This window comes from Eurosta solidaginis, chromosome 1 (genome assembly GCF_040869045.1).
Source record: "Eurosta solidaginis isolate ZX-2024a chromosome 1, ASM4086904v1, whole genome shotgun sequence".
In the NCBI taxonomy this organism is placed as follows: Eukaryota; Metazoa; Arthropoda; class Insecta; order Diptera; family Tephritidae; genus Eurosta; species Eurosta solidaginis.
Window position 1 is genome coordinate 185005964 of NC_090319.1, and position 25208 is coordinate 185031171.

Consider the following 25208-nt stretch of genomic DNA (forward strand, 5'->3'; position numbering starts at 1 on the left):
AGGGTCGACCCTCGGCAGTGTTTGGCTCCGAGTGTGTTTGTGCCATCAAAACCTCTCAGTGAAAACTCATCTGCCTTCCAGAGGCCGTTCGGAATCGGCATAAAACAAGTAGGTCCCGTCCCACCAATCTGTAGGCAAAACTAAAAGGAGCAGGACGCAAATTTGAAGAAAAGCTCGGCCTAAAATCTCTTCGGAGGTTATCGCCCCTTACATTTATTTATATTTTTTTTTAAATACCCGAAAAAGCAACAGTATTTCCATCTAAAAAATTCTCTTTGGTTTTAGCTAATTGTAGTTTCACTCTTTTGTTCTATGAATAACAATTCCTTCAGCCCTGTCAATTCAATTAATTTAACTTAAAAACAAAATGTATTTTTTTAATTCGAAAAAACTATATTGCAAAGAATTGTAAGATGGTACATTGTAGACTTGTAAAACTTTGTGGAGTTTTTAGGACGGCTGCGAGAGGAATTCACCATACTTTTTGCTATGCTGTCCGCCTCAACATAGCTGATTTTTTAAGGCTGTCTAACTCTGTAATTTATTTTGTCTTTGGAAAAATTACCTATTTGAAAATAAGCAGGCTGAAAAATAGTGGCATAACAGCTTAAGTTAAATCAACAATTTATTTGGTTCAAAGTCACAACCAATAATAGCCAAAGCCACAAGAATTTAGATGGGCCATCAATTCTTTCTCGGATTCAAAAGCTGAATTACCAGCGCTACCGTCATCAGCTCAGTGTCATCATTGCCCGTAGCGCCAATAACACCAAACTTGTGCCTGACACACAAAAATCGTTTCACAAGTAAAATGTACTACGCACTCACTACTGAGCAGCGCCAAAAATTCGCTTGAAGTCATTGCGTCAATGAGCTACCATTGAAATGGCACAGGCATTGGCGTTGGCGCCATGCAATTTACACCACTAAAATTGCGCAAATGCCCAGGCTTAAGACTTTTTTAATCCAGGTGGTGAAGACGAAGCAAGGGCAAAACGTATGGTGAATTCCTTTTTCAGCCGTTCCACATCTGACATTTTAATTGACTCTACAATGCTCCCTCTTATTTTTTTATCCTCTTTGTGTATTGTAATATTCACGTAAGCGTGCCTTTCAGGTTATCACCTAATTAAGTTCATTTTTTTACTCTATTACTAAAATAAAATACATAAAAAAAAATAATTTTTAAACAGATAACTTAAGGAATCATTTATAGACGGTTTTCGGGATCTTGCCAGGGTCATTTCTGGACTATTTCGGAGTTATTTGGGGACCCTTCCGGCATCATTTCTGGATGGTTTTCGGGATCTGTCGGGGTCGATTCGGGACTTTTACGTAATAATTTTGGGACCCTTACGGGATCATTTCTGAATGGTTTTCGGGATCCGTCTGAGATCCCGTCGGAGTCAATTCGGAACTTTTCCGGGACTATTTCGGGATCATTTTACTGCCCTTCAGGGATCATTTCTGTGTGGTTCTCTGAACATAAATGCTGTCGGAATTGTTTCGGGCCTTTTCGGGATCATTTTGGAACCCTTCCGGGATAACTTCTGAATGATTTTCCGGAATCGTCCGGGATCCCGTCGGAGTTGTTTCGGGAGCTTTTCCGGATTGTTCCGGAATCATTTGAGGATCCTTCCGGTACCATTTCCGGATGAATTTCGGGATCCCGTGAAGTTCATTTCGGAACTTTTTCGGGTTCATTTTTGGATAGTTGTCGGTATCCCGTTAGGGTAATTTCGGGACTTTATTCGGGATGATTTTGAGACCCTTCCGGCATCATTTCTGGACGATTTTTGCGATCAGTCCGGGTACCAGTCAGGGTCATACGAGGATAATTTTATGATCCTCACGGGATCATTTCTGGATAGTTTCCGGGATCCCCTCAAGGTGGATGGTTTTCGGGATCCCGTCAGGGTCGGGATCATTTCAGGAAAATTTTGGTATCATTTTGGGACCCTTCCGGGATCATTTAAGGACTCTGCGAAACCGGTAGTTCAGCATACATGTCTTTTTAAATTATGAGGTTTTATGACCATGGATTTGCTTCAAATTATTCGTAATTAAAATTCGGTATGTTTTATCTTTAATATCTAACACAGCTTTTTCATTCTATTTTTGGTTTTTTTTTTTAAATGAATTCTGTAATGGACTGTTATAGCTATAATTACTATTTTTTGTAATATTTTAACCAACAAAATACCCGAAAACGCTATTTTCATCTAGAAAATTCTCTATGGTTTTAGGTAGTTGTAGTTTCGCTCCTTTGTTCCATGAATAGTAATTCTTCACCCCTGTCATATCAATTAATTTAACTTAAAAATCAAATGTATTTTTTTAATCCAAAAAACTGTATTGTACTATTCACGTTAGCATGCCTTTCCGGTTATCAGCTCATTTAGTTCTTTTTTTACTCTATTACAAAACTCGAATACATTGGTTAGACAAAAACAACAGGGCCGCAGGTAAAGGCTAGTTTCAAAATATTTGCTTTACTGGCTGCTTATGTTTTCTCTATTAACTAGATATTAGAAATAAAAATATTAAAATGTAGTCTTAGACCAAAAAATTATTTGAATATATACGTTTTCGGAGTTTAATGATGGTAAAATGATTTAAAATGTAAGCTATACTAATAATAAATATTTAAAACATGTTTTTATAGTTATATTGTAGGTTTTGCTGCGATCGGGGAGGGATATATGGAGATTTTACATTTTGCTGAATGAGTCAAGCCGAACAGACTTAATACCTGTAATAAAACCTTCTAGTGGATGCGAAACGTTGCGATTGCGGGAAATATATCTTCTTGTATACGTTCAAGCCACCAAACATAACTAAAATCATGGCGGTGGCTGCGGTCATATACATATGCGTGCCAAGCGCTCCTGTGTCTTTTTCATATAGTTTTTCATCTGGTGGGTCGGAGAAAAATAAAATATAGAAATTGTGCCTTTCTCAAGATCATGGCCTGACAGATAGTATTTGGCGGTTAAATCTTCTACCAAAAATCTGAAGGTAGACGACTTTTATCATAACCACTCCAATATACATGTGCAAGGTGTTATATTAATTTTCCTATCGCATCTCTTGGATGATGATGGTTTCAGCGTTTGCCATCACGACGACATAAGCCGACCTAGCGGAGGCTCCATCCCGTTAATTGGCCTGACATTATATATTACATATATACGTATATATTTTTATACTCAGTTGAGCAGAGCTCACAGAGTATATTAACTTTGATTGGATAACGGTTGGTTGTACAGGTATAAAGGAATCGAGATAGATATAGACTTCCATATATCAAAATCATCAGTATCGAAAAAAAATTCGATTGAGCCATGTCCGTCCGTCCGTCCGTCCGTCTGTGCGTTAAAACGATAACTTGAGTAAATTTTGAGTTATCTTGATGAAATTTGGTATGTAGGTTCCTGGGCACTCATCTCATATCGCTATTTAAAATGAACAATATCGGACAATAACCACGCCCACTTTTTCGATATCGAAAATTTCGAAAAATCGAAAAAGTGCGATAATTCATTACCAAATATGGACTAAGCGATGAAACTTGGTAGGTGAGTTGAACTTATGACGCAGAATAGAAAATTAGTAAAATTTTGGACAATGGGCGTGGCACCGCCCACTTTTAAAAGAAGGTAATTTAGAAGTTTTGCAAGCTGTAATTTCGCAGTCGTTGAAGACATCATGATGAAATTTGGCAGGAACGTTACCCTTAATACTATATGTCTGCTTAATAAAAATAAGCAAAATCGGAGAACGACCACGCCCACTTTTTAAAAAAAAATTTTTTTAAATTCAAATTTTAAAAGAAAAGTTAATATCTTTACAGTATATAAGTAAATTATGTCAACATTCAACCCAAGTAATGATATGGTGCAACAAAATACAAAAATAAAAGAAAATTTCAAAATGGGCGTTGATCCGCCCTTTTTCATTTAATTTGTCTAGGATACTTTTAAAGCCATAAATCGAACAAAAATTTACCAATCCTTGTGAAATTTGGTAGAGGCTTAGATTCTAGAACGGTAACTATTTTCTGTGAAAAAGGGCGAAATCGGTTGAATCCACGCCCAGTTTTTATACACAGTCGACCGTCTATCCTTCCGCTCGGCCGTTAACACGATAACTTGAGCAAAAATCGATATATCTTTACTAAACTCAGTTCACGTACTTATCTGAACTCACTTTATATTGGTGTAAAAAATGGCCGAAATCCGACTATGACCACGCCCACTTTTTCGATATCGAATATTACGAAAAATGAAAAAAATGCCATAGTTATATACCAAATAATTGTATTGGTCTTTTGACGCAAAATATAACTTTAGAAAAAAACTTGGTAAAATGGGTGTGACACCTACCATATTAAGTAGAAGAAAATGAAAAAGTTTTGCAGGGCGAAATCAAAAGCCCTTGGAATCTTGGAAGGAATACTGTTCGTGGTATTACATATATAAATAAATTAGCGGTACCCGACAGATGATGTTCTGGATCACCCTGGTCCACATTTTGGTCGATATCGCGAAAACGCCTTCACATATACAACTAAGGGACACTCCCTTTTAAAACCCTCATTAATACCTTTAATTTGATACCCATATCGTACAAACACATTCTAGAGTCACCCCTGGTCCACGTTTATGGCGCTATCTCGAAAAGGCATCCACTTATAGAACTAAGGTCCACTCCCTTTCAAAATACTCATTAACACCTTTCATTTGATACCCATATAGTACAAACAAATTCTAGAGTCACCCCGATTTAAAACCCTCATTAATACCTTTAATTTGATACCCATATCGTACAAACACATTCTAGAGTCACCCCTGGTCCACGTTTATGGCGCTATCTCGAAAAGGCATCCACTTATAGAACTAAGGTCCACTCCCTTTCAAAATACTCATTAACACCTTTCATTTGATACCCATATAGTACAAACAAATTCTAGAGTCACCCCGATTTAAAACCCTCATTAATACCTTTAATTTGATACCCATATCGTACAAACACATTCTAGAGTCACCCCTGGTCCACCTTTATGGCGATATCTCGAAAAGGCGTCCACATATAGAACTAAGGCCAACGCCCTTTTAAAGTACTCATTAACACCTTTCATTTGATACCCATATCGTAAAAACAAATTCTAGAGTCACCCCTGGTCCACGTTTATGGCGATATCTCGAAAAGGCGTCCACCTATAGAACTAAGGCCCACGCCCTTTTAAAATACTCATTAACACCTTTCGTTTGATACCCATATAGTACAAACAAATTCTAGAGTCACCCCTGGTCCACGTTTATGGCGATATCTCGAAAAGGCGTCCACACATAGAACTAAGGCCCACTCCTTTTTAAAATACTCATTAACACCTTTCATTTGATACCCATATAGTACAAACAAATTCTAGTCACCCCTGGTCCACGTTTATGGCGATATCTCGAAAAGGCATCCACCTACAGAACAAAGGCCCACGCCCTTTTGAAATAATCATTAACACCTTTCATTTGATATCCATATCGTACAAACAAATTCTAGAGTCACCCCTGATCCACCTTTATGGCGATATTTCGAAAAGGCGTCCACCTATAGAACTAAGGCCCACGCCCTTTTAAAATACTCATTAACACCTTTCGTTTGATACCCATATAGTACAAACAAATTCTAGAGTCACCCCTGGTCCACCTTTGTGGCGATATTTCGAAAAGGCGTCCACCTATAGAACTAAGGCCCACGCCCTTTTAAAATACTTATTAACACCTTTCATTTGATACCCATATAGTACAAACAAATTGTAGAGTCACCCCTGGTCCACCTTTATGGCGATATTTCGAAAAGGCGTCCACCTATAGAACTAAGGCCCACGTCCTTTTAAGATACTAATTAACACCTTTCGTTTGATACCCATATAGTACAAACAAATTCTAGAGTCACCCCTGGTCCACATTTATGGCGATATCTCGAAAAGGCGTCCACACATAGAACTAAGGCACACTCCTTTTTAAAATACTCATTAACACCTTTCATTTGATAACCATATCGTACAAACAAATTCTATAGTCGCCCCTGGTCCACCTTTATGGCGATATTTCGAAAAGGCATCCACCTATAGAACTAAGGCCCACGTCCTTTTAAGATAATCATTAACACCTTTCATTTGATACCCATATCGTACAAACAAATTCTAGAGTCACCCCTGATCCACCTTTATGGCGATATTTCGAAAAGGCGTCCACCTATAGAACTAAGGCCCACGCCCTTTTAAAATACTCATTAACACCTTTCGTTTGATACCCATATAGTACAAACAAATTCTAGAGTCACCCCTGGTCCACCTTTATGGCGATATCTCGAAAAGGCGTCCACACATAGAACTAAGGCCCACGTCCTTTTAAGATACTCATTAACACCTTTCATTTGATACCCATATCGTAAAACAAATTCTAGAGTCACCCATGGTCCACGTTTATGGCGATATCTCGAAAAGGCATCCACCTATAGAACAAAGGCCCACGCCCTTTTGAAATAATCATTAACACCTTTCATTTGATACCCATATCGTACAAACAAATTCTAGAGTCACCCCTGATCCACCTTTATGGCGATATTTCGAAAAGGCGTCCACCTATAGAACTAAGGCCCACGTCCTTTTAAGATACTCATTAACACCTTTCATTTGATACCCATATCGTACAAACAAATTCTAGAGTCACCCCTGGTCCACGTTTATGGCGATATCTCGAAAAGGCATCCACCTATAGAACTAAGGCCCACGCCCTTTTAAAATACTCATTAACACCTTTCGTTTGATACCCATATAGTACAAACAAATTCTAGAGTCACCCCTGGTCCACGTTTATGGCGATATCTCGAAAAGGCGTCCACACATAGAACTAAGGCCCACTCCTTTTTAAAATACTCATTAACACCTTTCATTTGATACCCATATAGTACAAACAAATTGTAGAGTCACCCCTGGTCCACCTTTATGGCGATATTTCGAAAAGGCGTCCACCTATAGAACTAAGGCCAACGCCCTTTTAAAATACTCATTAACACCTTTCATTTGATACCCATATCGTAAAAACAAATTCTAGAGACACCCCTGGTCCACGTTTATGGCGATATCTCGAAAAGGCATCCACCTATAGAACTAAGGCCCACGCCCTTTTGAAATAATCATTAACACCTTTCATTTGATACCCATATCGTACAAACAAATTCTAGAGTCACCCCTGATCCACCTTTATGGCGATATTTCGAAAAGGCGTCCACCTATAGAACTAAGGCCCACGCCCTTTTAAAATACTCATTAACACCTTTCATTTGATACCCATATCGTACAAACAAATTCTAGAGTCACCCCTGGTCCACCTTTATGGCGATATCTCGAAAAGGCGTCCACCTATAGAACTAAGGCCCACTCCCTTTTGAAATACTCATTAACACCTTTCATTTGATACCCATATTGTGCAAACGCATTCTAGAGTCACCCCCGGCCCACTTTTATAACGATATTCCGAAAAGGCGTCCACCTATAGAACTAAGGCCCACGCCCTTTTAAAATACTCATTAACACCTTTCATTTGATACCCATATCGTACAAACTAATTCTAGAGTCACCCCTGGTCCACCTTTATGGCGATATCTCGAAAAGGCGTCCACACATAGAACTAAGGCCCACTCCTTTTTAAAATACTCATTAACACCTTTCATTTGATACCCATATCGTACAAAAAAATTCTAGAGTCACCCCTGGTCCATCTTTATGGCGATATCTCGAAACGGCGTCCATCTATAGAACTTAGGCCCACGCCCTTTTAAAATACTCATTATTACCTTTCATTTGATATCCATATCGTACAAAATAAATTCTAGAGTCACCCCTGGTCCACCTTTATGGCGATATCTCGAAAAGGCGTCCACCTATAGAACTTAGGCCCACTCCCTTTTAAAATTATCATTAACACATTTCATTTGATACCCATATCGTACAAACAAATTCTAGAGTCAGGCCTGGTCCACCTTTATGGCGATATCCCTAAATGGCGTCCATCTATAGAACTATGGCCCGCTTCCTCTTAAAATACTCTTTAATACCTTCCATTTGATACACATGTCATACAAACACATTCCAGGGTTACCCTAGGTTCTTTTTACAACATGGTGATTTTCCCTTACTTTGTCTCCACAGCTCTCAACTGAGTATGTAATGTTCGGTTACACCCGAACTTAGCCTTCCTTACTTGTGATTTTGTCTTTGGTTTTTGTGTAAAAGCTTTGAATTGTGTGATTTGGTTTGTATGCATAGCTTATGTTGTTGGTTTTGATAGTTTTGTGGAAGGTGTTGTTGTCTGTTAGTTTTGGTATATATGTGACTCCTGTGTATATTTTTCTGCTTGCTATCATATGTTGTTGTTGTTGCGGTATTACTCTTTTTATGTTTTGTGTTATTTTCGGCCGCGGACATTAGAGCATCTATTATTTTATTAGGGTATCCATTTTTTATAAGTATTGTTTTAGTGATTTTCTTATTTTCTTTTATGAACTCCTGGTCGCTCAAGGAGTTAACTTTATCTATAAAGTTAATAATGGTGTTCTTTTTTTGATTCGAAGGGCGGTTAGATTGGTAATTGATCATTCTTGATGAAGCTACAGCTTTTTTATACCAATTCGTTTTTATTTCATTGTCTATGTTGTGGATTTCCATGTCTAGGAATGTAAGTTTATTACATTTTTCTGTTTCCAAAGCATATACACTACGGTGGGTTTAAACAACTTATTGTTTTCTTTTTGTTATAATGAAAATATTGTTCGTGACATGCTTCCCCAAGATAGAAATGAACAAATGGGAACAAATCTTTGAAGCATTATCCGAAGAGAAAATTAAGGCAGAAAAAGCATACAAGTGCATAAATAAAAACATCACGATAAAGCCAGAAACTATAGTGAAACACTTAAACACGATCGTAGAAGCCCTAAATAATATAGAACAGGTAATCAATAGGGTAAATAATATACTCACTAAAGAGCACCAAGCAGAAGCATACCAATTCTTTTCCCACGTACGAGACAAATTGGTATCATCTTTAGCTAGATACAACATAGAAATAACTATACCAACTACAGTAGAAGAAAAACTCCAAATTGACTTTAACTCAGTTCTAATTGAATTGTCCAAAATTCGCACCCCATCACCCGCATTGAGTCACACTTCGCCAATAGAAGAAAATAAACCACTAGAAATCCCACTCATAAATATCACAATGCCACAAACCGTAGTAGAATTCATCAAAATCGCCTCATCAGTGCTGCCAGAGTTTGACGGCAAGTCTGAAAATTTGCATAGTTTCTTAGATGCCCTCGATATCCTCGACCAAATCAAGGATAATCATGAAGCCATAGCTATAACCATGATAATGACTAAGCTAAAAGGCACGGCAATAAATTTCATAAGTAATGAGAATACAATCGCACAAATAAAACTAAAATTAAAAACTGCAATCAAAGGCGAATCAGCAGAAGTTTTGACAGCAAAGCTTCTGAATATCCAACAGCGTAGCAAAAGTGCAAATCAATACACTGAAGAGATAGAAAAGATAACTAGGTCATTGGAGGGAGCCTATATCTTGGACGGATTAAACCCAGAGTTGGCAACAAGATATGCTACCCAAGCAGCAGTCAAAGCTATGTGCAATAACTGCTCCAATGATAAAGTGAAAATGATTATGCAAGCGGGAGCGTTCACAACAATGAACGACGCAATTTCAAAATTCACAAACAGCTGCACGGAAATCACAGGCAGCTCGAACACAATTTTAAATATACGGCAACAAAATCAATATCGAAGTAATTTCCGTGGAGGTTACCGAAGTAACAACTATGGAAATTACCGAGGCAGAAGATTTAGACCACAGCCGAGATACAATAATAATTCAAGAACAAATAATAATGCCCAAAGAGGAGCACAAACCCAAAATGACAACAGACAGTACAATCAGACGCGTAACGTGCGAAATTGTACCCAGCAGGAAAACCAAGAAACTCCACTTCAAAATCAGTAGATAGGAAAATATGTGTACTAAATTTACACTTAAATATTTATATATCTACAAAAACATTATTAAATAACTCAATTTCAAATTTTTTAGTAGACACAGGAGCAGATATCTTCATAATTAAAAAGAATCAAGTACTTAATCATAAAAAAATAAATACAGAACAAATAAAAGACCTAAAGGGCATTGGCCAGGGTATAACCAGTACATTAGGCACAATTAAAGCTGATTTAAAAGGCGATGACCTTCTAATTTATCATAAATTTCACGTCGTAGAAGACGACTTTCCAATACCGTGCGATGGAATAATAGGTTTGGACTTTATAAAGAAATATAATTGTATTCTAGATTATGGCAAAACAGTGGATAAACTAATCCTATGGCCATATGACTTTCCCCAAACAATCACAATGTACCTAACAAATTACCTGTCTGCTAACACAATTACGATCCCTGCTAGATCTGAAGTCATTAGAGAAGTAACAGTAAACACTGATAACAAAACCCTTTTCGTACCCCATCAACAATTATCTGAAGGCATTTTCATAGCACATAATCACAAATAAAGAACAAACTTTTGTCAGAATTATAAACACCACATATAAAAACACAACTATTCAAAATTACAAAATACATACTGAAAATTTAGATGACTACAATTTCATTAAAACAAACACACACTAAACAGAGTAATAACACAGAAAATTTAAAAAGATTAACTAAAAATTTCCCGAAAATTGTCAATTCACAACTAACCTCATTATGCACAGAATTCATAGACATATTTGCACTGGAAACAGAACCAATTTCCTCTAATAATTTTTATAAGCAAAAATTACACATGAAAGTTGACACACCAGTATACATAAAAAACTATAGATTTCCCGAGACACAAAAAGGGGAAATAAGCAAACAGGTTAATAAATTGATCAAAGATGACATTATAGAACCCTCAATATCAGAGTATAACAGCCCAATTTTACTGGTACCTAAAAAATCACTACCAGGTAATACTGAAAAAAGATGGAGACTGGTAGTTGACTACAGACAAGTAAACAAAAAACTAGCAGCGGATAAATTCCCACTTCCAAGAATTGACAATATTTTAGACCAACTTGGAAGAGCAAAATATTTTTCATGCCTTGACCTTATGTCAGGTTTCCACCAAATAGAATTACACCAAGATTCTAGGGATATAACCTCGTTCACAGCAGAACATGGTACAAATAGATTTAAAAGACTACCCTATGGATTAAAAGTAGCACCAAACTCATTCCAAAGAATGATGACACTGGCCAACACCAAAAACAGCAGATGAAGTTAAAAGATTCGTAGCGTTCTGCAATTATTACAGAAGATTTGTACCGAATTTCGCAGAATACTCAAGAAAATTAACTAGGCTTTGCAAAAAGAACGTTTCCTTCTACTGGACAGAAGAATGTCAAAAAGCTTTTGTCTATTTAAAGGAAGCATTAATCAGCCTAAAACTTTTGCAATACCCCAACTTCAATAAAGAATTCTGCATAACAACAGACGCTAGTGGGTATGCTTGCGGAGCAGTCCTTAGCCAAGAACATGACGGCAAACAGTTACCAATTACTTACGCTTCTAGATCCTTCACAAAAGGCGAAACAAATAAAGATACAATAGAGAACTAGCAGCAATCCATTGGGCCATAACCTTCTTCAGACCATACGTTTATGGTAGAAAATTCAAAATTAAAACCGACCATCGCCCCTTAACATACCTTTTCTCGATGAAAAGCCCTTCATCTAAGTTAACACGAATAAGACTTGATTTAGAGGAGTATGATTTCGAAGTGGAGTACATTGCTGGAAAAGAAAATCACATCGCGGACGCATTGTCTCGCATTAACATAACAAATTTAAAAGAAATGTCAGTGTCACAGCTAGATCAACAGCCAAAAATATAAAAAATAATGCTAAAATTCAAGAAAATCACACTGAGAACCCCAAAATATATGAAGCGCTAAATAAATTTGAAGTAAAAAGACATGTCAGGCTCGTTTTCAATCCCCCGAAATTATATTTCAAAAAGGGAAAGAAAATTTGCAGCACTATAAATACAAGCAACCTAATTGTAGATGATAAAATTGACTTTGGACAATTCTTTATCAGGCTCGAAAAAGAAGCCGTCAATTTAGGACTTGAAAAGATACAGTTGTCCTTAGGGGACAAATTGTTTAAAAGTAATTATACTCGAGTAGGCAAATTTATTTAATTAGGAAATAGGGTTCTCAAAAAATTAACAATTGAACTAACCCCAGAGGTTGTATACGTGACTAGTCCCGGGAAAATTAGAGAAATTCTGCAGAAATATCATGACGATCCTATTAGTGGTGGCCACCCAGGAATAAATCGTATGATAAAGAAAATCGAACAAAACTATTGCTGGAAAAATATGCGAGGTGACATAAAGAAATACGTAAATACCTGCATCCACTGTAAGAAGATTAAAACAAATAAGCATATAAAAGAGCCAATGACAATAACGGAGACACCTCCGAGGACTCTGGATATAGTACAGATCGATACGGCGGGACCATTGCCAAGGTCAATGAACGGAAACGAATACGCAGTTACCATTATATGCGATATCACAAAATACTTGGTAACAATCCCAGTCCCGAGCAAACATGCGATAACAGTTGCTAAAGCTATATTCGAGCATTTCATTTTGATTTATGGTCCCATGAAAACAATCCTAACAGATATGGGAACCGAATACAAAAATAAATTATTCGAAGAGCTGTGCAAATAGCTAAAAGTTGAGCACAAAAACTCAACACCATACCATCATCAAACTTTGGGCACTGTAGAGCGTAGTCATACAACTTTTAATGAATATGTACGTTCATACATATCCAGTGACAAAGACGATTGGGATGAATATCTAAAATATTTCGCGTACTGCTACAACACGACCCCAACGACCGTACACGGATATTGCCCTTACGAGCTTATATTTGCGAAAAATCCCCCGATCTATGAATTCTTAAACGAGAATAAAATATGTCCAGTATATAATCACGAGGCATATGATAAGGAAATTAAATATAGACTTCAAATAGCACAACAAAGAGCTATAAAATTAGTGAAAGAAGCTAAAAAAAACAAAAAGTCACTTACGACAAAAGTAGCACCAGTAAGAAAATAAAATTAGGAGATTTAGTATTAGTAAGAGAAGAAGTTAGCCATAAGCTAGATAATAAATACAAAGGAAGTTATAAAGTAAAAAGTATAGACAACAAGTAAGGAAGGTTAAGTTAGGGTGTAACCGAACATTACATACTCAGTTGAGAGCTATGGTGGCAACATAAGGGAAAATAACCATGTAGGAAAATGAACCAAGGGTAACCCTGGAATGTGCTTGTATGACATGTGTATCAAATGAAAGGTATTAAAGAGTATTTTAAGAGGGAGTGGGCCATAGTTCTACAGGTGGACGCCATTTAGGGATATCGAATTTGTTTGTACGATATGGGTATCAAATGAAAGGTGTTAATGAGTATTTTAAAAGGGAGTGATCGTTATTTCCATAGGTGGACGCCGTTTCGTGATATCGCCATAAAGGGGACCAGGGGTGACTCTAGAATGCGTTAGTACACTATGGGTGTCAAACGAAAGGTATTAATGAGTATTTTAAGAGGGCGTGGGCCTTAGTTCTATATGTGGACGCCTTTTCGAGATATCGCCATAAAGGTGAACCAGGGGTGACTCTAGAATTTGTTTGTACTATATGGGTATCAAACGAAAGGTGTTAATGAGTATTTTAAAAGGGAGTGAGCCTTAGTTCTATAGGTGGACGCCTTTTCGGAATATCGTTATAAAAGTGGACCAGGGTTGACTCTAGAATGCGTTTGTACAATATGGGTATCAAACGAAAGGTGTTAATAAGTGTTTTAAAAGGGAGTGGGCTTTAGTTCTATGGGTGGACGCCTTTTCGGGATATCGCCATAAACGTGGACCAGGGGTAACTCTAGAATGCGTTTGTACAATATGGGTATCAAATGAAAGGTGTTAATGAGTATTTTAAAAGGGTGTGGGCCTTAGTTCTATAGGTGGACGCCTTTTCGAGATATCGCCATAAAGGTGGACCAGGGGTGACTCTAGAATTCGTTTGTACGATATGGGTTTCAAATGAAAGGTGTTAATGAGTATTTTAAATAGCGTGGGCCTTAGTTCTATAGGTGGACGCCTGTTCGAGATATCGCCATAAAGATGGACCAGGGGTGACTCTAGAATTTGTTTGTACGATATGAGTATCAAATGAAAGGTGTTAATGAGTATTTTAAGAGGGCGTTGGCCTTAGTTCTATATGTGGATGCCTTTTCGAGATAATGCCATAAAGGTGGACCAGGGGTGACTCTAGAATTTGTTTGTACTATATGGGTATCAAATGAAAGGTGTTAATGAGTATTTTAAAAAGGAGTGGCCCTTAGTTGTATATGTGAAGGCGTTTTCGAGATATCGACCAAAATGTGGACCAGGGTGATCCAGAACTTCATCTGTCGAGAACCGCTAATTTATTTATATATGTAATACCACGAACAGTATTCCTTCCAAGATTCCAAGTGCTTTTGATTTCGCCCTGCAAAACTTTTTCATTTTCTTCTACTTAATATGGTAGGTGTCACACCCATTTTACCAAGTTTTTTTCTAAAGTTATATTTTGCGTCAATAGACCAATACAATTACCATGTTTCATCCCTTTTTTCGTATTTGGTATATAATTATGACGTTTTTTTCATTTTTCGTAATTTTCGATATCGAAAAAGTAGGCGTGGTCATAGTCGGATTTCGGCCATTTTTTACACCAATACAAAGTGAGTTCAGATAAGTACGTGAACTGAGTTTAGAAAAGATATACCGATTTTTGCTCAAGTTATCGTGTTAAAGGCCGAGCGGAAGGACAGACGGTCGAATGTGTATAAAAACTGGGCCCGGCTTCAACCGATTTCGCCCTTTTTCCCAGAAAACAGTTATCGTCCTATAATCTAAGCCTCTACCAAATTTCACAAGGATTGGTAAATTTTTGTGCGACTTATGGCATTAAAATTATCTTAGACAAATTAAATGAAAAAGGGCGGAGCCACGCCCATTTTGTAATTTTCTTTTATTTTTGTATTTTGTTGCACCATATCATTACTGGAGTTGAATGTTGGCATAATTTACTTATATACTGTAAAGGTATTAACTTTTCTTTTAAAATTTGAATTAAAAAAAAAAAATTTAAAAAAGTGGGCGTGGTCGTTCTCCGATTTTGCTAATTTTTAGTAAGCAGACATATAGTAATAAGAGTAACGTTCCTGCCAAATTTCATCATGATATCTTCAACGACTGCCAATTAACAGATTGCAAAACTTCTAAATTACCTTCTTTTAAAAGTGGGCGGTGCCACGCCCATTGTACAAAATTTTACCATTTTTCTATTTTGCGTCATAAGTTGAACTAACTTACCAAGTTTCATCGCTTAATCCGTATTTGGTAATGAATTATCGCACTTTTTCGATTTTTCGAAATTTTCGATATCGAAAAAGTGGGTGTGGTTATTGTCCGATATCGTTCATTTTAAATAGCGATCTGAGATGAGTGCCCAGGAACCTGCATACTAAATTTCATCAAGATACCTCAAAATTTACTCAAGTTATCGTGTTACCGGACGGACGGACGGACGGACGGACATGGCTCAATCGAATTTTTTTTCCATACTGATGATTTTGATATATGGAAGTCTATATCTATCTCTATTCCTTTATAACTGTACAACCAACCGTTCTCCAATCAAAGTTAATATACTCTCTGAGCTCTGCTCAACTGAGTATAAAAATAATAATTATACGTTAATACCTAATAGTATAGGAAATAGAGATAATAAAAACAAAACAAAAGAAATAATAGTCCATAAGAATAGACTTAAACCCATTTAAAATATCTTTTGTTAATTTAAAACAAATATTCATTCCAATTTACCCAATTAATTAATAAAAGCTTCTAAAAACAAGCGGATTTTAGATGGGTCGAACCATTTAGAATCCGGCAACAAAACAAATAAAATAAATAAAATAAGTAAAATTTAAAAATTTCTCTATCTAAAAATTTAAAATTTTGAAAAAAAGGACTTGTACAAAAACAAAAAAAAAATAAATAATGCAAATAATAAAAGTATGAAGGTCAGTAAATCAGAAATTAAATCCAAAAACTCTTTCAATATAATATTAAGTTACAATAAAATATCAAAATCATCTAAATGCAAACAAAGAGTCTTATACAATTGTGCACAAAACAATTATATAATCCCCTTTTTCTAAGGCGGATGGTGTAGCATTAAGCGTCTATGCCCACCTATGCAATACATTTTGCGGCATTACGCATCATGAGCTCCTATGCAATACATTTTTAACAGCTCAATCATATTACAATATTATACAAATTATTGACCTAACACAGCGGTTACCTAACATCAATGGAATGCCGAATATGAAACTCTTGTCTTTTCACAAATAATAAATTCTGCTTATTATCAATTTTAGTTTCTCACCAAAATATTTACATACAACCAATCATGAGAATTAACCAGACAGAATATCGATTTGCTTACGAGTGTATACATATTTACATATATGCATAGCATGCTTACAAATCTACATGTATGCAGACTATGCATACAAATCTACAGGTAAGCATACCATGCTTACAAATCTACATGTATGCATACCGTGTATTCAATACCCATATCGTACAAACACATTCTAGAGTCACCCCTGGTCCACCTTTATGGCGATATCTCGAAAACGCCTTCACATATACAACTAAGGCCCACTCCATTTTAAAATACTCATTAACGCCTTTCATTTGATACCTATATCGTACAAACAAATTCTTGAGGCAGCCCTGGTCCACCTTTATGGCGATATCCCTAAATGGCGTCCATCCATAGAACTATGGCCTACTCTCTCTTAAAATACTCCTTAATACCTTCAATTTGAAACACATGTCATACAATCACATTCCAGGGTTACCCTAGGTTCATTTTTCTACATGGTGATTTTCCCTTATTTTGTCTCCATAGCTCTCAACTGAGTATGTAATGTTCGGTTACACCCGAACTTAGCCTTCCTTACTTGTTATTTTTTAAAATCTTTTTTGCTCTCCATTCGCGGTTGTTTTTCACGACTTTCCGCTGTAACAGCCATAACACCTTCACTTTTTTTCTATAACACGTTTAGAAACAGATGTTAACAACTGTACATATCTTTCTGTTGCTTATATACATAGAATTGTACCAAGTGATCGTATGGAATATTTCTTGTGAATGCCGGTTCAGATAGTAAATTATCGTCATTCAGATCAATCATATCAGTATATTCTGAAGCATTAAAATTGATATTATATTTTTTTTTAAACTCTGAGTTTAGTTGGATCAAGTATTTTTTTTTTTTTTTTTTGGATTTTTATTTTGGATTACACCATCTACAATATTAAGTAAATTACGTGGTAGGTATCGTTCACAACGAATAAACTTTGATAAAAGTACACGGCCGTCTACAACAGAATTATAGTATTTTACATTGAAATACATTGGCGCATAAATTCTAATAATATAGCTTTCAAATTTTCCGATTGTGTATTAGTTGTTGTATATAGACGCAATACCCTGCTTTATTTGCTTAGCCATCGAGAATGTACAACTGGTCCTGGTTTTATGTTAGCTAAATCAACTGAAACAGCACCATTTGAAATTGCTTTGGTCATTTGATATAAATATTGTAACGAATGTTAAGCGCCAAATACACGACACGAACATTTCCGCGAACATTCCGCAATCTTGTTCGCAGCTTTACGCATACGAACTTTTGGCCGAACATTAGTTCTCTTTCAGACAGCGATGAATACGGACAACAATTGTGCTGCAGCAATATTGCTCGCTGTGGCAATTAAGCGTAAAAAAAGAGAGAAGATTTATAAATTTCAATAAATTCACTCAGAAATATTTTATTGTCCATTTTACTTTTCCGCGCACGTCTGTTCCGTTCAGAAATTACTACGATTATGAGCTATTTCGCCATACACGCACGAACAGTTCGCGCAAATACAGAAACATAACATAACCGGTATATCAACGTTCAAGTTGATATTTAAAAAATCTTTTATTTTGATTTTAAGTATAAAAATTTATTTTGGTTTATTTTTGAGTTTAGATATTTTCCAACTAATTAGAATTTTCTTTTTTTGAAGTTATTCAAAATTTTAAGTTAACACGAAAACTCAATTAAAATTATTTTAAAAATTAAAGTAAAGAGTACAAAGTAGTTAACACTATATTTACTCAAGTTTGTCAGCTAAAATAATAATTTCATCTCTGTTTTGATTATTATTGGAAGTCAAATGAATTTGTATTTCTTGTGGTAATTTACGAATCCACAATTTAAAGAGTAATTCTTGGCTAACTATGGAGTCAGAACCTATAAGTGATTTCATAAATCTGAATAATTCAGATGGTGAACGATCACCAAATTCAGTTTTTGAAAATAATTGTTCTAATCGTTTTTCTTCGTTAAGAGAAAATCTTCCACATAGAATTTTTTTGATTGTATCATATTTATTAAAAAGAGGAGGAGGGTTAATAACATCTAAAATTTTAGATATAGTATCTCGTTGAAGAGTAATTAGAACATTTTGAAATTTTAAATTATCATCATTGATATTGTTAATTTCAAATTGTTCTTCAACAAGCAAAAACCAGGCATCAGGACAATCTTGCCAAAATTGTGGTAATTTAATAGATTTAGTAGAAGGAAAATTTGTAAAGTTATCTTGTGTTGAAGTATTTTGTGTTGTTTTAGAGATGTTGTTTTGTGTTGTATTAATGTTAGAATTTTGAGTTGTATTGTGAGTCATGATGTTATTTGTATGGTTGATATTTTGATTTTCTGAATTTGTATAATTACGAGTTCGAATTGGTGAACGTAGAACCATATGAAAAGAAATTTAAATGAAAAATTTGAAAATAAGGAAATATTTAAGATTTTTTTTGGAAAGGGAGTTAACAATTTAAATAAAATATTTAATTTTATATAAAAAATAAGTAAATTTAAATAATTCATATTAAAATTGTTAAAATATAAAAATAATCTTAAAATAAATTTGAACGTTTAAAAGGTTTAAAATTTTAATTTAAATTATAATTGGAAAATTTGTAATATGATATTAAAATAAAAATTATACTTACATAAAATTAAATTAGTAAAAAAAATATTCAAATTAATAAGTATTTGATTGATGATTGTAGAGATTTTGAGGGAATAAATGGCCATTTTTGGACGTGATAACAATTAAATTCATTGCTGTTGCTGTTTATGCAATGGCTTTGTTGTTTTCTTTATAAATCTCATCATTTTCATCGTGATGTCTTATACTTTAAATCCGTTCTTGTGTGTATTTTGCGTAAAATTGTTGTAATAGCTCTTGTTGTAGTGAAGTGGAAAACTTAACCATTGTTTTAAGCGTAGTATGTTGTTTTTTAGAGTTCTTTATTAATTAACGATTCGTATAAAAATTTATTTTTATTTATGTTGCATAAAATTTATAGCATGTCTACTAGTAAATTTCTGCTATAAGTACTTTATGTTTTTGTTTGATTGTCCGCACTTATTTTTTGTTTTTGTTTCGTATATAGAATTTACAGCGACTGTTATATGCAATTTGCACAAAATATTGTTTATTAATTGAAGTATATTTAAGTTTCATTTTTTTTTTTTAAATCGATGTGCGATTTACAATTATGGTACTATGATTTTACTTTTTAATTTTTTATTGTTTCTTTAAAAGTTTTAACAATTGGTTAAACTATTTTGTTCATTAAATCTGCTAAGATTTGATTTCCGTTTTCGGGTGTTTCCACACAGTCCATCTACGAATGTCTATGGACTTTCATTTATTTTCACAATAGTAAATGTTTTAAGCACTTTCAAAACGAAATATTTTAAAAGTTAATTATAGCTTCGTATTATAATCACTAAATTCATAATTTTTTGTTGATGCCGAATGTATTTCCAAATTGGATTTTAAGTAAACAAACTGATAGCTGTTCGTTTAGTCTGTTTCGCACAACTATTTAAGTCGTTGTAAAAATGACAGAGTAGTTACTTTAAAATTGCGAAATTTTTTGTTCAAAAAATCATTTATCACAAGCACGAGGTATTATATATACAAGCACGGACAGATATAGTTTCAGATAATAAATGTATTTTAATTAAAAATTAGCGAATGGAAATTTTCGTAATCATTACAGTCATTAATGAAATAAAATATTTGCGCAGGATCGTTGGTAGGATCGCCAATATATCAACGTTCAAGTTGATATTTAAAAAATCTTTTATTTTGATTTTAAGTATAAAAATTTATTTTTGTTTATTTTTGAGTTTAGATATTTTCCAACTAATTAGAATTTTCTTTTTTTGAAGTTATTCAAAATTTTAAGTTAACACGAAAACTCAATTAAAATTATTTTAAAAATTAAAGTAAAGAGTACAAAGTAGTTAACACTATAACGGGAATGTTCGCGGAAATGTTCGTGTCGTGTATTTGGCGCTTTAGCAGCACTGAGCGATGCTATTGTCTCTAAGACGATGCTAAGCAGTGACGTGAATGCACATCAATAATTCAATCATTATGTATCTACATAAACGAAACAATAACTGCGTCTACATATATGTACCATGTACGTATACGAGCAGCGGAGAGTCAATGCACTAACACATGCATATATCTGAGAAGTTTGAGAGCTACTGGACTAGTAGATTCTGGAAGCGCCTAAAAGATGAATAAAATTGTGCAATTTTAGTTATAGCTGAGAAGTTTGAGAGCTCATGGACAATGCTAGTAGATTCTAGAAAAATGCGAACGAGGAAACCAAAGAGTATAAAAGGCGACAGATGTAGAGGCGCTGTAATTCAGTTTGAGTTGAGCAATCAATCAGTTATTGATTAAGCACGCGATCTTGCGGCCAATAGTAGAGTTTAATTTGAGTTATCAATCAGTTTGGTTATTAAGCCAGCGAGTAGCAAAGTATAAGTGTTATTGTGAAGTACTTTAATAAAGGCCATTTTTCCATTATTCAATATTGGAGTTATTTATTCAACAGTTTAGTGATTCTAACTTAGCAGAGGATTGCAAATAAGAGGATTTGCAAGTAAATTCGTTACAATATTTAACATCTGTAGATAATTCTCTCTTCTCTTGTTCATCACTGTCCACACAAGGCATATTTTCCAATGCTATTGGTTCGAAATCACTTACAACCTGAAAAAAAAAAGTTTAGATCAATTAAAATTAGTATAATTTTTCTATTAATTTGATTGAAAAATTTATATAAAATAATTTTAACAAATGCATACCTGAAAATTTTTACAGTCTTGAATGTCTTTGTATATTTTTCCACTTGCTGCTCTTGGTCCACTCGTGACTGTTTTATCTAATGCTCTGAATAAATTACCAAATGGTAATTCATTGAAATGAAGCAAACATATAAACCAGTGCAGTGGTCTATTAAAATGCCTTTAAAAAAATTTTATAACCCCATTTTCTATTCCAGAATTAGCTGGTTCTCCAACGCTGCATATGCCAATTAATTGATCTATTATTGACAGTTTTTGGCTATTGAAGAATTCATTAAACTTTTTTAATTTGTGTTTTGTCTTTTCTTCTTCACCCAAATTAACATATGCGATTAATTCCGCATTTGGCCCTTTTAGAACAACTAAATGGAATTCTTTTACCATATTTGTATTTTTCATGAATTTTCTCTCTAGTTAATGAATCATTTTTTCTGCCATAGAAAGAAAATGCAGTTATGTTGGAATCTATGTATCGTTTACGAAGCACTTCATCTCTAGCTTTAATTTTTTTTCTTGCAACTTTAGATTTATCCATTATGACAAGTTCACCACGAACATTTCGAAAATTTATATCTTCGAAAAGGGCTGTTGCTATACATGAAGCAACTGTATCTGAAACACCGAATCTGTCACACATCATAGCAAAATTTATGGCATCGTATCGTATCGTTGAGTATAATGTCCTTGTTTCATTGTAACAGATCCTTCTGCAACTGCTCCATTTGCAATTTGTGCTTCACCTGTTTCTATATCTGTTCCAAGTGGTTCGTGTGTTGGTTCCAGGGCCGCATTAACAAGTAGGCAGAATAGGTAGTTCTCTGGGGCCCCCGATTTTAGGGGGCCACCGAAAAATGAAAGAGACTTCTAAAATTTTCTAACAAACATGAAATGAAATTAAATGTTACTCAAATAAACAAAACTCAACTGACCGCTTTCAAAAGGCGACCACCGACAAACTAGACAAAGTTCCTAAAAACGACATTTCCGACTCATTTGACAAATTGTATGAGCGTGCAAAGAAGTGTATCGAAGTGAAAGGAGAGTATACTGGATAATAAAAAAGGTTTATAACTTTTCTTCAGTTGGAAGGTCATACTGGCGAAAGTCTAGCGAATCAAACTTTTAAGTTTCTTACTGAATACTGTGGTTTAGATATTCAAAATTGTAGAGGACAATAATATGACAACGCATTAAACATGCCCGGAAAATATAAAGGTGTGCAAGCATGGATATTGAGTTTGAATGAGAATGCGATCTATGTTCCCTATTCCGCGCATGCTGTGAAGTGCTGTTTTTATGCAGTAGATTTTTGCGCCATTATGCAGACATTATATAATTCTTTTCCGCTCCCACCTATCGTTGGGGCGTATTAAAAAATAAAATAAACAATGAAAAAACTTTGAAGACATTGTCAACTACACGCTGGGAAGCACATTCGAATGCGACGAATTCAGTTTACGATTCATTTGATATCATATTAGAGGCTCTAGAAATCATTGCTGATGATGAATCACAAAATACTGATACTTGTTATGGGGCGACGTCTGTCGCGAATAAAATGCAAAAATTCGAATTTGTTTTCATGTTGAGTTTATGGAACTCTATTTTGACTGATATGCGTTCAGTGAGTAAGTCATTGCAAAGTGAAAAAGCAGATTTGCAAACATGTGGTTTTTGTACGGATCGTTAGAAGAGAGTTTAGTTTCATTACGTGAAAAGTTCAATGATTTCGAGGAAAAACCAAACAATTATTACCTGGTGTAGGTTATACAGAAATTGTAAAACGTAGTCGTCGTAGAAAAAACCAACCTAATGACGGAAATGCTCCAGAAGTCCAGAAGTAGAATTTTCGCCACGCGATGATTTTAGGACAAAAGGTTTCCTTGAAATCATCGACAATATTCACAGTGAAATCAAACGACGTGCGAAAGTGTATATGGAAGTTTCAGAGAGATTTGCAATTCTCATCAACTTTTTTCTAAGCGATGGAGACCTCCACGAAGCTATAAATAACTTAGTTCGTTTTTATTCTAAAGATTTGTAAACATTTTTCATTGAAATGAAACAGTTCCAAAGTTACGTGAACTCCAGATACACTGATGCACAAAAAACTCATAGCTATTTGTATAAGATTCTAATGGAAGATCAATTAGCCGATGTATTTCCTAACTAAGAAATAGCTCCCTAATTTTTTTACCGTTAATGAACACAAATAGTTCTGCCGAACGATCCTTCTCCCAATTAAAAATAATCAAAGCTGATGAAAGAGCTACAACGCGACAAGAGTGACTCGAGATGTTAGGTATACTTTGCATTGAGTCAGATTTATTGAACAAAATCGATATTTATGAATTTGCCGAAAACAAATGTAGAAGACGACATGTTTAAAATGTGGATAGTAATTTTATTGATATTACTACATTGAGGCAATAAATTTTTATGAAAGATATAAGTTTGTATTTTTTAATCGAATAAAGAAGGGAACGGACGTGAAAAAAGAGCCCCCAAATTGATGGTTGCCTAGGGCCCCGTTGAGGGTTAATCCGGTTGGATCATCACTAACTGTTGGCATTGTTGGTGTTATTGTAGGTGTTTCTTCTACAATGTCATACATATATTCAGGTATTGTGAATTTTCTATCATTATGTTGGTCCATCATTAATTTTTTAACTGGTTTGGTATTAAACCACAGAGCATTCTGCTGTTTTTAACTTGCATTTAGATTTTCCAATGTAAAATATTTAATTTTTTGATTGTACGAATGCTGTAAATTCCTAAATTTTTTTTCTATGTTTAATGCTTTCGTAATATTTTTGAATTAAAACATTTAGTTTTTTTTTAGAATACTACGTCTATCAATTAGTTGAATACTCAATTTATTCCAAATTTCAACCAATTTATCAATTACATGAGGAGTTAAATTTTTATCCGAAAACATTTTACTTTGAATTTTAGCATGATAACTTAAAAAAAAAAGATCTTAAAATGTCACGACTAGACGGTAAATTCAGATTATTTAATTCACTTGATAAACCAAATGCAATAATATCGTGTTCACATATTTATTTCAATATCAATATGTGATAAAGTGGATTCAGATGATGTAGAAGGATTTGGTTCATCCATTTTAAATTTGAATACAAAAAGCTGTAAAGAAAAAAAATTGCCCATAAGAAATTTGTTAAAAATGATAATATGGTATTTAAAAGTTCATTTTAGGCTAACTTCTCATAATTTAAGCCTGATATCTCTACTAAATTTCAAAAACACTATATGTATATATTAATACAGATTCAGAAATATACGTAAAATACCTTTAAAGTAAGCTCTATATGATATTTTGCCTATAATTCTATCAGAAGCTATGAAGATTTGTTTGCCAAACCCTACATTCATATGGCAAAATATCGATTTTGCAAAAGTGGGGACTCGAAATCGGACTTAGAGCTGTGGTGTCTTCAGCAATTTTTCTTAGAAACATCTGTAGATTACGTTTTTGCTATACTCCTGATGGGAAAAAAATTTTACCTGTAGTTTATTAGAAACTGATTAACTTATGCGCGGTGGTGGTCGGCAAGCACAGCTGAGTTAAACTTGCGATTGGCCGGGTGTTGCCAGACGGAGGGGGGCGAACTTATTCCGAAAATTGGATCATGTATTCAAAGACGAAAAACGACCTGCAAAATCTAGAAAAGATTTTCCACACGCTC